Below are 9,725 nucleotides of genomic sequence, written 5' to 3'. Positions count from 1 at the left end.
GAACAGCTTGCCCAGGATCGAGGTAAGACTGACTGGCCTGTAGTTCCCCAGGTCCTCTTTCCTCCCCTTTTTGAAGATGGGAACCACGCTGGCCCTCTTCCAGTCCTCCGGCACCTCTCCAGAGCACCAAGAGTGTTCATAAAGCTGCGCCAGGGGACTTGCAATGACCCCAGCCAGTTCCTTTAGGACTCTAGGGTGAAGATCATCCAGGCCGGCTGACTTAAAAACATCCAGCCCCTCCAGAAGCTCCCTAACTAAATCCTCACTCACCCTAGGCCCAGGTGAGCCTCCCCCGGGGCCCGAAGGGGGCCCAGCAGGGAGGTGGCAGTTCTGGTCCTTACTGAGGAAGACAGGCAAATTTTCCCAACTATTCAGTTGGTCTAATAAAAAATACCACATTTAGTCAAATAACCTTGTCTACATTTTTTTTGTAGCTTTATTGATAAAATATTATTTTTTATTGTTTTTTGACACATTTCTTAATGGAAAATTTGTGCTTTTTCTCTGTATTATTTGGACCTATTGGCAATTTTTACGATTGTTATCCGATACTTGACCGGTCTAATAGCCAACCCTGCCGGGAACAAAGCTTCTCTAAAATTTCACATGAAAAGCTACTTTAATAGAACATGATTTAAGTTACAGGACCCAAGCATTGAGATATAAGGAAATACCAACACAATCTTAATTCGGCTGTATTGTTCCTATGCCTTATGGTACAGGCTTTAATTATACCATCACATCTTTTTCTCACAGGATCTATGGTTTACTCAGGGTATGGATGGATGGCGCTCACTTCTGGAGCAGCTATTCGGTATTTTATTTCATTGTTCAGTTTGTGGCCCTTGCACAGCACACTGTTCTCACCCTGCTCTGAAGACGAAATTTCTTTCCTTGTGAGGTTTCGTTTTGAGTTTATACTCGTGGCTGCGGTGTCCAACTGCCTCACAAACGGCAATTATTTTCATGGCAATCAGAGAATGGGGGAAGTAATACACAGAGACCTGGTAGAACCACTAATTTTAGATGCCCAATTTGAGACACTTAGGACTTGATTTTCTGAGCATCGGAACAGAAAGGGGGCCTGAAAATGGTCATTTTAAAATTATTATTAGCATTATCTCTGGTGAAGGGGAGTCCAATACTAAAAGTTTGCCTGGGGCTGCCAGGAGTCTAGGTACGGTGCTGGGCAGAGGCAGAGAGACAAGTCTCGTCTTTATGGTGTTACCATGAGACCAGCCTTGCTCTTCCTGCCAGCCTGTGCCTTGTGACAACGTCCATATTCTCCAACAAGAGAGTCCAGGCCTGTACAACCCTCATTCATCCCCAAAGCAAGTGCCTCCTGTGTGCTGAGTGAGCCAGGGGCCAGGGAAAACAGGACCATATGATTGTATGTGGATACTCAGTGCAGGTGAATTAAGAGAGTCTGTGCAACCCTGATTCAGCTGCTGCTGAGCTTTTCGCTGTGTGATGCTGCAGCCTGATCATGTGCGTCTGCCTGTCCGTTGGTGCAAATTGCCTAGGTTTAAAAACTGAACCGAGAACAGAAACGGCATCACATAGCATCACACTGACACCTGCATGGGCCATCGACGGGGCCAGACTCCACAGACCTGCCCGGAGCAGAGACGCGTGGCAGTAATTAGCTGCCATCCTCTCTGGAGACCAGCTATAGAGGGGGATTTTGATGTACACTTTGCCTGCGAGGGTCACAGATATTGCTGGGGGCAGAGGATGAGTGAGATTCATGAACCTGGAGCGTTTCAGTGAGCACAGGCTCTTCTGCCCAGGTCTCTCTCAAGGTTCATTCTGCCTCAGTCTCTCCACTCAGTCCATGGTTGGCTTTTTGTCGCCTATCTCATGCCCACCCAATGCCTACCCCATCCTTTCCTCCAGTTTTTGCCTCGCCAACAGTCGCTATCTCCATTGGCTCTGTGTCAACCTCTTTCCCCGAGTTCCTTGTCCAGTCAGCACCACCCACTAATTTGCGATCCTCACCAGTCTTTGCCCAGTCAGACCCAGTCTCTGCTCACCCCAACTCCCAGTCCAAGTTTCTCCCTTCTTCCCTTCCCATGCTTCTTGCCTTCACCTGATCCCCCTGCCCCAGGACAGCCAGCAGCAGCGGACAGCTGCCATTTCAGAGAGAGTCCTGCTCAAGCCAAGGCTGGAGCGGTTGCTGCGGACACAGTCCTCGGGGAGTTAAATTTCCAAGTCTAGGCAAACAGCGAACTACCAGGACTTCATAAACTTGGCCAGATGTGGTCAGATTTTTCATAACAAAAGCAAGAGGCACATCCCTGACACAAAAATGAACTGCTTGCTCCATCCCCCCTGCCATTCCCTGCCAAAAACATGCTAAGTTTCAAGTCACTGCTCAAGTCTGGGAGAGGGGGAGGCACGGGGGCTGTTCCAAGAAGCAACCACCAGAATTTTCTACATTTCCCCTATGCCTCATCCTTGTATTGGGTGGCAATGAAACACTTGCACAGACAAACCAGACCCAGAGCCTAAGGCAGATGTCCAGCCTGAAAAACATCAGCTCAGAGTTCAGCTAAAGCCATAAGCTGCTGGGAAAGGCTTTGGAATGAGATCTGATGAACAATCCTACCAATATGCAGCGCTCTTGTAGCTCTGTGGGGACACAAAAGAAATTAAACTAAAGGAAAATTCCAATTACCCAGCTAATCCTGGGCTTGATTTTTGGAGGTGCTGAGGAATACAGCGGCGGCTGCAGGCAATGGGAGCTGCTGGCACTCAGCACCGCTGAAAATTAGACCCTATAAGAGACAAGTCACGCAAAGAGCCAGCAACATGTCTGGCAGCAGCTTGAATGGTCACAGGGATGGATCAAGTGACAGGAAGATCATCTACTTCTTGTTATTACTCCATTAACTCCATATCTGCTTCACCCAATCACCCATCAGCCCAAAGAGGAGGAAGGGAAAAAAGGGAAAATGCCAGGAGGGTAATGAAGACCTGCCCTACTGCCAAATGGACAACGGTAATAGCCATGGGCACAGCTTGCTTCAGACAGAAATCTTGCTGTTTTGATGGCCGGGTCCCCATCATGCACACAGCCGCCTTGTCCCCCCAGGCACTCGCATCCCCACACCTCCCTCACCAGTCCCAAAGTGCCCTACACACATCATCTACACACACCCCTGCCACCCGCCCCAACCCTTCCCTGAGTATATTTGCCTTCTCCACCTTCCCCAACCACAGCCTTGTCCTTGGCCTCCCCAGCCCTCCCCTTCCTCACCTCTCTTGTGCTCAGTCCTCCTAAAGGCACAATGCAGACAACAGATCCCTCTGTGCTGAGGAGCTTACCCCCCTGAAATCTCACCTAAGGGGCCCCTTACCTCCAAGAGTGTTTCCTCTTCAGCATGGTCTTGAAGGGACCACTGTGCCCCAGAGGGGAAAGCCTGGAGCAGGCAGATGGTCAGTCCAGTCCAGGCTTGCTGCTATGTCCAGAGGGATTTAGAGGTCCATTTGCTCTCAAAGCCACTTCCAAGGATATGTCAGTCCCAATCCTGAGGCCAGGGGCTATCATCTGTGAACCCCAAACTGGGCTGCTTTTCTCTGCGAGGAGAACAAAAGCTACGCACTTTCACTTTTCTTTTCCACAGGATCCTGCAGAAACGAAAGGGAGGGGGGGAAAGGGTTTGGGGAAAGTGAAAGTGCTGGGTGGAGGAGGTGGAGCGAGGCCTAGGGTCTGATCCAAACCAGCATGCAGCCACTGGCATAAACCCAAGTCAGTGCCTTTGCTCCCACCCCAGCACAGGATCCTGGCCATTTTTGGTCCTAGCTGGCTCTTTTCCTCCATGCTGATCCCTTACAAATCTCCTTCTCTCTGGGTTTTTAAGCTCCCAATGAGTCACCCCCTTATTAACAGCTCCTCCACAACTGCAGCTACTCAACAGGGCTAGGTGTCCCCTCTTAAAGGGACAGGCCACCCTGTGACAGGTTGCATATGGCTTTTTGCTCCATGTTTTACATTCCACCGTTCCATTAGGACTCATCTTTGCTCCCACTGAGTTTATTGTCCTAGTCTCAGTCTCTCCTCTTTCAGATCTGGGGAACAACATCCAATCCTCCTTTTCCCAGTGCTTAAATTGGTCTGGAAAACACTGAGGTTTGGGGGAGGGGAGGGGAGGGGGCAGAAGGGGGAAGCAGGGGCTGTCTAACTTCTATCCTTTGCCTATGTCCTGCACCAGCCGTGATTAGCTGTTCTTTCCCAGGAGGTTGGCAAATGGGGAATGCAACCAATCAAATGAGGTTTCCTTCAGGTGATACATAAAAGCATGCCTCCTGATACCCCCTGGCTTGCCTTTCTTTCTGCAACCTGTTGCATGCCATGCGTGCACTTTAACCACCGCTTTCCCCTTTCCGTTTAGAAAATTCTCCAATGGAATATTTACAGTCATCTTCATTTGAAGTACACAATCATCTACACTCCCCCATAATGAAAAATCCCTGTGAAATCACCAGCATCAACATTTAACTAAAGGGTGGGAAGGATAAACTGACTGAATGCTCTAGATAGCTGCAAATTCCTGGAAATTAGGAACCAACAAATTCTCGATTGAAATGTGAGCTGTCAACACTCAATGGGAAAGTGGTCCCCTGGAGCCAGGAACACTGTTGGGCCCCAACAGGAGGGGAGGCTGTAGGGAAAGATGCATTCCTTCTTCCTCACACCCATTTAGCCATAAAGCCACAGCAACATATTTGCTCTTGAAAAATCTTATAACATGTCAAAAGCCAAGCATTATCATTATTGCTGTGCATGAAGATAACCCAGAAGGCCTTGAAAAGATTGCATTCCCTCCCTTCAGCAACTTGTTCACTTCAGCCACTCCCCAAGCCCCAGTACCATTGACACAAAACAGTATATTTGTGTATCCAACGCTCAAAACTGACTCAAAAACTAACTGCATGAGCGTGGGGGAAGTTCTTTCCTCAACCTACGCCCTCAGGTTCGGATTGGTGGCTTTGGGTAATTACAAGATTGACCACAAAGATATTTGCTTAGCTTCATGCCCATTCTTTCCTTTTCTTCCTCTTCTGTTTGCAAAACAAATGGTTTTGGGGTGATGTGGCTGAGGGGAGAGGCTCTTCAGCTGTAAAAGCTAACCTCTCCCCAGACATGGGAAAGGGTCACACATTCTCACAACAAGGACACTCAAGTCTTGGCCTGTTAGTGAGGGCTAGAGGTCTGACAACACGGATAACTTAAGCCTGGGATGCTATACAGGAAGCTGGGATGTGGGCAGTCTGACAGACACGGGCCAGGAAACAAGCCAAAGGCCAGAACCAGAAGGGAAGCCAGAGGTCATGCTGAGGTAGGAACCAGAGAAACAGGCTGGGAGAAAACAGACCAGAAGACCAGCCAAGTACTAGGAGAAACTGGGAACAGGGAAACCAGCCAAGCCTCAGGAGAAAGGATGGTTAAAACATGAGTCTTACCACCAAATAAGCATGTGTACATGAGACATGAGTAAACGTCTCAGCACCTACACGTGCACCCGTACTTAGGGGGCAAGAAACTAATCGACCCTGCAGCAGGGGAGGATTTATAAATACAAGTCCTACCCTGCTGTGGAGTTTTTTCATGCACAGCAGCTCACGTGTAGATGCTGACCTGGCTGGCTGGGGCAAAAGCATGCTTCACTGACGGGGGTTCCCTGCTGGCTAGCCCTATGCTGAAGCACCCTCATGCCCCAACCAGCCCCTCTGCAGCACATTGACTCGGCTGGAGCAGCCCCGGGCTGGCAGGCCAACCATGCGGGTTCCAAGTGCTGCACATGAATAAACTCCAGAGCTGATTGCTTTGGACTTAATTGCCCCACGGGTGCATGTTCAAACGGCGTTCCCAGGAACAAAAACTCCAGAGCAATAAGCCCCAGATTTTATTTATGTGTACTAATTGCACACGTAGTTTTGCCCAATGAGGCCTTCAAACACCTGCGAGTGCCCAGCAGTTCCCAGCTGCCCGTCTATGGCACTCGCAGTTCTAGAGGCTAGCTGAATACTAGCCCCTTGATAACTTCTGCCACCATTGCTAGCAACTGTGAGAAATAGTCCTGGTCAGAACTGTTTCAGCAAAATGGTTTTCAGCAGAAAATTGGATTAACAACTAGATTAATTTTTTCCATGGGCAACTTTACTTTCTTCAAGAGTTTTGGATCAAAAAAGCCAAACATGTCCTGCATTTGAATTTTTACCAAAATTATCAAACTTTTTATGGCATATTTTGAAGAAAATATATTTTCCCCCAACATTTTCCAAAGGAAGCCTCTGATTGTTGAGCCAAAGCTGGCAAAGAAAAGAAAAGAAAAAATAAAAATGCTCACGATCCTCATGCCACATATCACTGGCTGTTTTGAAAAAAACTAATTCCACTGCACAATTATGCTGTACTATCACATAGCCTAAACAATCTGTTAGTTAATCACAAATGGGATGGAAACATCTGAACAAGCTTCTAAGGCAAGCATCTGCTTTAAGGGAGCTAACGGAAGCAACACTTTGCAGGCCAGATCCAGCCTGTGGGCCATAGGTTGACAATCCCTGGTCTATAAGGGAAAAATCTGTCTCCGAAAAAAGCAATAGCCTGTATCTAGCTGAAATCTGCACACAATTAAGCAACTGTAAATAGCAACTGGATGTAATGCAGGTGTTTAAATAATATTGCCAAGCTCATGCTATCCCAAGGACTATTCCCAGCCAGGCTGTGTAAATGTGAGCTTTCCCCTGTGGCTTCTGGCTTTGCAGTAAAAGACACCTGACCTCAGTGCCAGAGACACCAGAAACTCAAAACATTATGCCTGGAAGGCTTGAGCCTGCCAGGGTGTTGAGCACCGATGGAAGCATCAGTGCTGCAGACAACTGGCCCGGAATGGAGAAACGATGAGTGTAGGCACAGCTTTAACCCTGGATGAAGAAGTGTTAAAACTGGGGTGGGTTTGCTGCAGCTAAAATGCTCTCAGCTCTTTCACATGTAATAGTTGGCATGTACCAGCTGCTGCTCTTTTGAAACATTTCCTCTTTTGAAAGGGCTTTCAGCGTTCCTACATCCACACCCATAGTCTCAAAACTAGAAGTAGATTGGGGGGTTACCGGGTTACCATTGTTGACCCTTTGACTCCTGGTCCACCCAAAGTTTAAACCAACTGCCTGGCAGTGGCAGCAGCATTTTTACTCAAGCAGCAGTGAGAGTCACTTGACTTCATGGCTCATTATAATTTACCTGATTTCTTCTGAACTCTTCACACCACAGATGTTAACGACCGCCCCCACCCCCTGCTCCTTTTTAACCGTCTTGATGTTGCACTAATCAAACCAGCCATTTTTCTGCAGTCCTGCTGTTTGTTGGCTACTCCTGGTAATGTACCTCCTATTAGATTCATTTAACTCTAGCAAGAATCACTAACTCAGGTGTGGAAAAAATTAATTCAGGTGGAAACATTAATTCAGGTGTGGAAATAACTTTCAGTGAAGCACTGGGTGAACTGTCCAGATGCTCAAGAAAGCTAGTTATTGTTTTATAAATTATTTTATAAACTGAAAAGCCATATATTTAATTCAAATGGCTACAGGACTAATGGAAAAACATCTTTTGATTTTTTCCCCCTAATTTAATGTGTTTTCATACATAATATGTGTTATGGCAAAGTAATGCATATTCCAATAAAGTTTTGCTTCAGCTGAGCATATTAGTAAAGCTTCTAGTTTCTTTTTAACTAAAGAAATGTGCAGTGTGTTACATATGATGAGGCATCATGCCATCTTGCACACCCCTTTTCAAAATCCTAGATCCTCCCATGCTCAGGGCCGCTTGACTGTATGTATGGAAAGTTAGTGTAACCTCCCATGCTGCTCACCAATGCGTCTTGTTCGTATGGATTTTTCCAACTTTGCAGCTGCTTGAGGAAAGGACAGCTTGTTGCTGGGTTAGATTCTGGAAGGTCTTCAGGGGTTCTTGCCTGCCACGTCTTGTTGGAATAAACGTGTTTAATTGGGAGGAAAATGGTATGTCCTACCACTTCTGGTACCTTCCTTCAATCTTCCCATCCGCCTTCCCGTTTGGGGCTCTGCCTACACTCCACCTAATACCAACCAAAGTTGTTATTTCTCAGTTTTCTAGGTCTTGTCTTATATCCTGACCTTTTGAATTATACTAGTTGGATTTGGACGTTGTCTCATCTGAGTTTTCTCAGGCCATATTGGGTCTGGTCTAGACTCCTTCCCAACCCTGGGTTACCTTGCTCTCCGGTGTCTCTCTTCCTCTTTATGGTCTTGTACTTGTCACAGTTCAGGCATCCATCTCTCCTTTTCTCCTCAGGATCCTGCTTGGTCCAATCCTGCAGGGGATGTCTGGGGTCCACAGTGCCATTTCAGGTAGGTCATTCAGCCCTCTGGGGTTCAGTTTATTTTCGGAGGCCCCTTCCAGGGGCAGCCACCACTTTCCTTCAGTGGGACTCTGCTCCATTCGGGGCCACTCTGGGTCTACTGGAGAACCCACTTCCAGTTCCCTTGTCTCCCGTCCACTGGGCTTTTTATCCTGGCTTCAAGGGGCCAGCCTGTGAATCAGCGCTGGCATGCCACCATAAAGCATGCCCATGCCAACAGTCCTGGCTCCTCTGGGATCTGTTCTTTTTTTTCTTTTTCCTCTGACGCCGTGTCTTTTTCTGCCATGGCTCCACTTCTGGCGCATTTCTGGTCAGCGCGGCATCATGGCAGCTCCACTCTTCAGCCGTTCCAGGTCAGTTTTTCCTCATGGCCTCATGACTGCCACAGTTAGATAATTATCTTCTGATAGTTTCCTTGATGGTTTGGAAAATGACTTTTGAGACCCTGAAAAATGCCCTACACTTGAAAGCTTGTCTAAAACTATCCTAACTACAGAGCTGGTCCAATAAAAAGGATAACCCACAAAAATCCTGCCCTTAAAGCCTTGAGATTTTTCCCTGGTTAAAGACACTTTATGAATAAATCAGAAAAAATGGACTTGGTTCACCCAAGGTCAGACCCCCGCAGTGTGTACAGATGGCTGCAATTAAGATTCCTTGAGAAACCAAAGTTTTGAACAGCAAGCCAAGAGTGAGTGAGAGCAAAGCATGTGCTTTCTTACTGGCTTGGGCATGGCTGAAGAAAACAGCTGGGCCCTTGTAGCCTGGCCTCCTTCTATATAAACCTTTTAATTTAGTTTGCTGTTTTGCTTCACTCCTGCATGGCCACAAGCTCTAGGAAGTCCAGTGCTGTTGCAGGGAGAGTTTTCTTAATGATTAGGTACTTTAAAACCATTTTATTTAGTTTGGACATTTAATCAGTTGGCCAGTCTCCCTGGGGATTTCCTACCAATCAGTTGCAAGCCGCACGTGGCTCGATGGCACGGTACTTGCAGCTCTCTGGAAATTGGGCGAAGCCCTGCCTACTTCTTCCCAGGGAGGCACAGTCCAGCACTTCTCGCCACTCCGGCTTTCCCCACAGGGTATATGCCCCAAATCTGTCCTCCTCCCTCCTCCTCTCCCTGCAGGACTGCTGGCTCAGGAGCCAGGATGCCAGGGCAGGGGCTGCAGCCGTGCCACTTACCCTGGGGTGCGCTCCCCGAGGGAAAAGCCAGAGCAGCTCAACTGTGCAGGGGGGACAGGTGGTCACCTCCATTCTGGGCTTCTTAGCACCACAGTTAAAAGAAATGAGATAGCACCCGACAGCACGCTGAT

At 47.8% G+C, this 9,725-nt stretch overlaps 1 long non-coding RNA gene across 1 annotated transcript in view; it reads right to left on the bottom strand.

Annotated features, from left to right (window-relative positions):
- Window positions 1-3,688, bottom strand: part of LOC109289973 — a 65,957-nt gene extending 62,269 nt beyond the window's left edge. Inside the window, exon 1 of the long non-coding RNA XR_002095474.1 lies at window positions 3,360-3,688. This is a non-coding gene — a long non-coding RNA (uncharacterized LOC109289973). The remainder of the gene's footprint in view (window positions 1-3,359) is intronic.
- Window positions 3,689-9,725: the final 6,037 nt, after the last annotated feature.

Source organism: Gavialis gangeticus, unplaced genomic scaffold (assembly GCF_001723915.1).
Source record: "Gavialis gangeticus isolate Ggan-Ray unplaced genomic scaffold, GavGan_comp1, whole genome shotgun sequence".
Classification (NCBI taxonomy): domain Eukaryota; kingdom Metazoa; phylum Chordata; order Crocodylia; family Gavialidae; genus Gavialis; species Gavialis gangeticus.
This window is presented reverse-complemented; position numbering and strand designations above follow the sequence as displayed.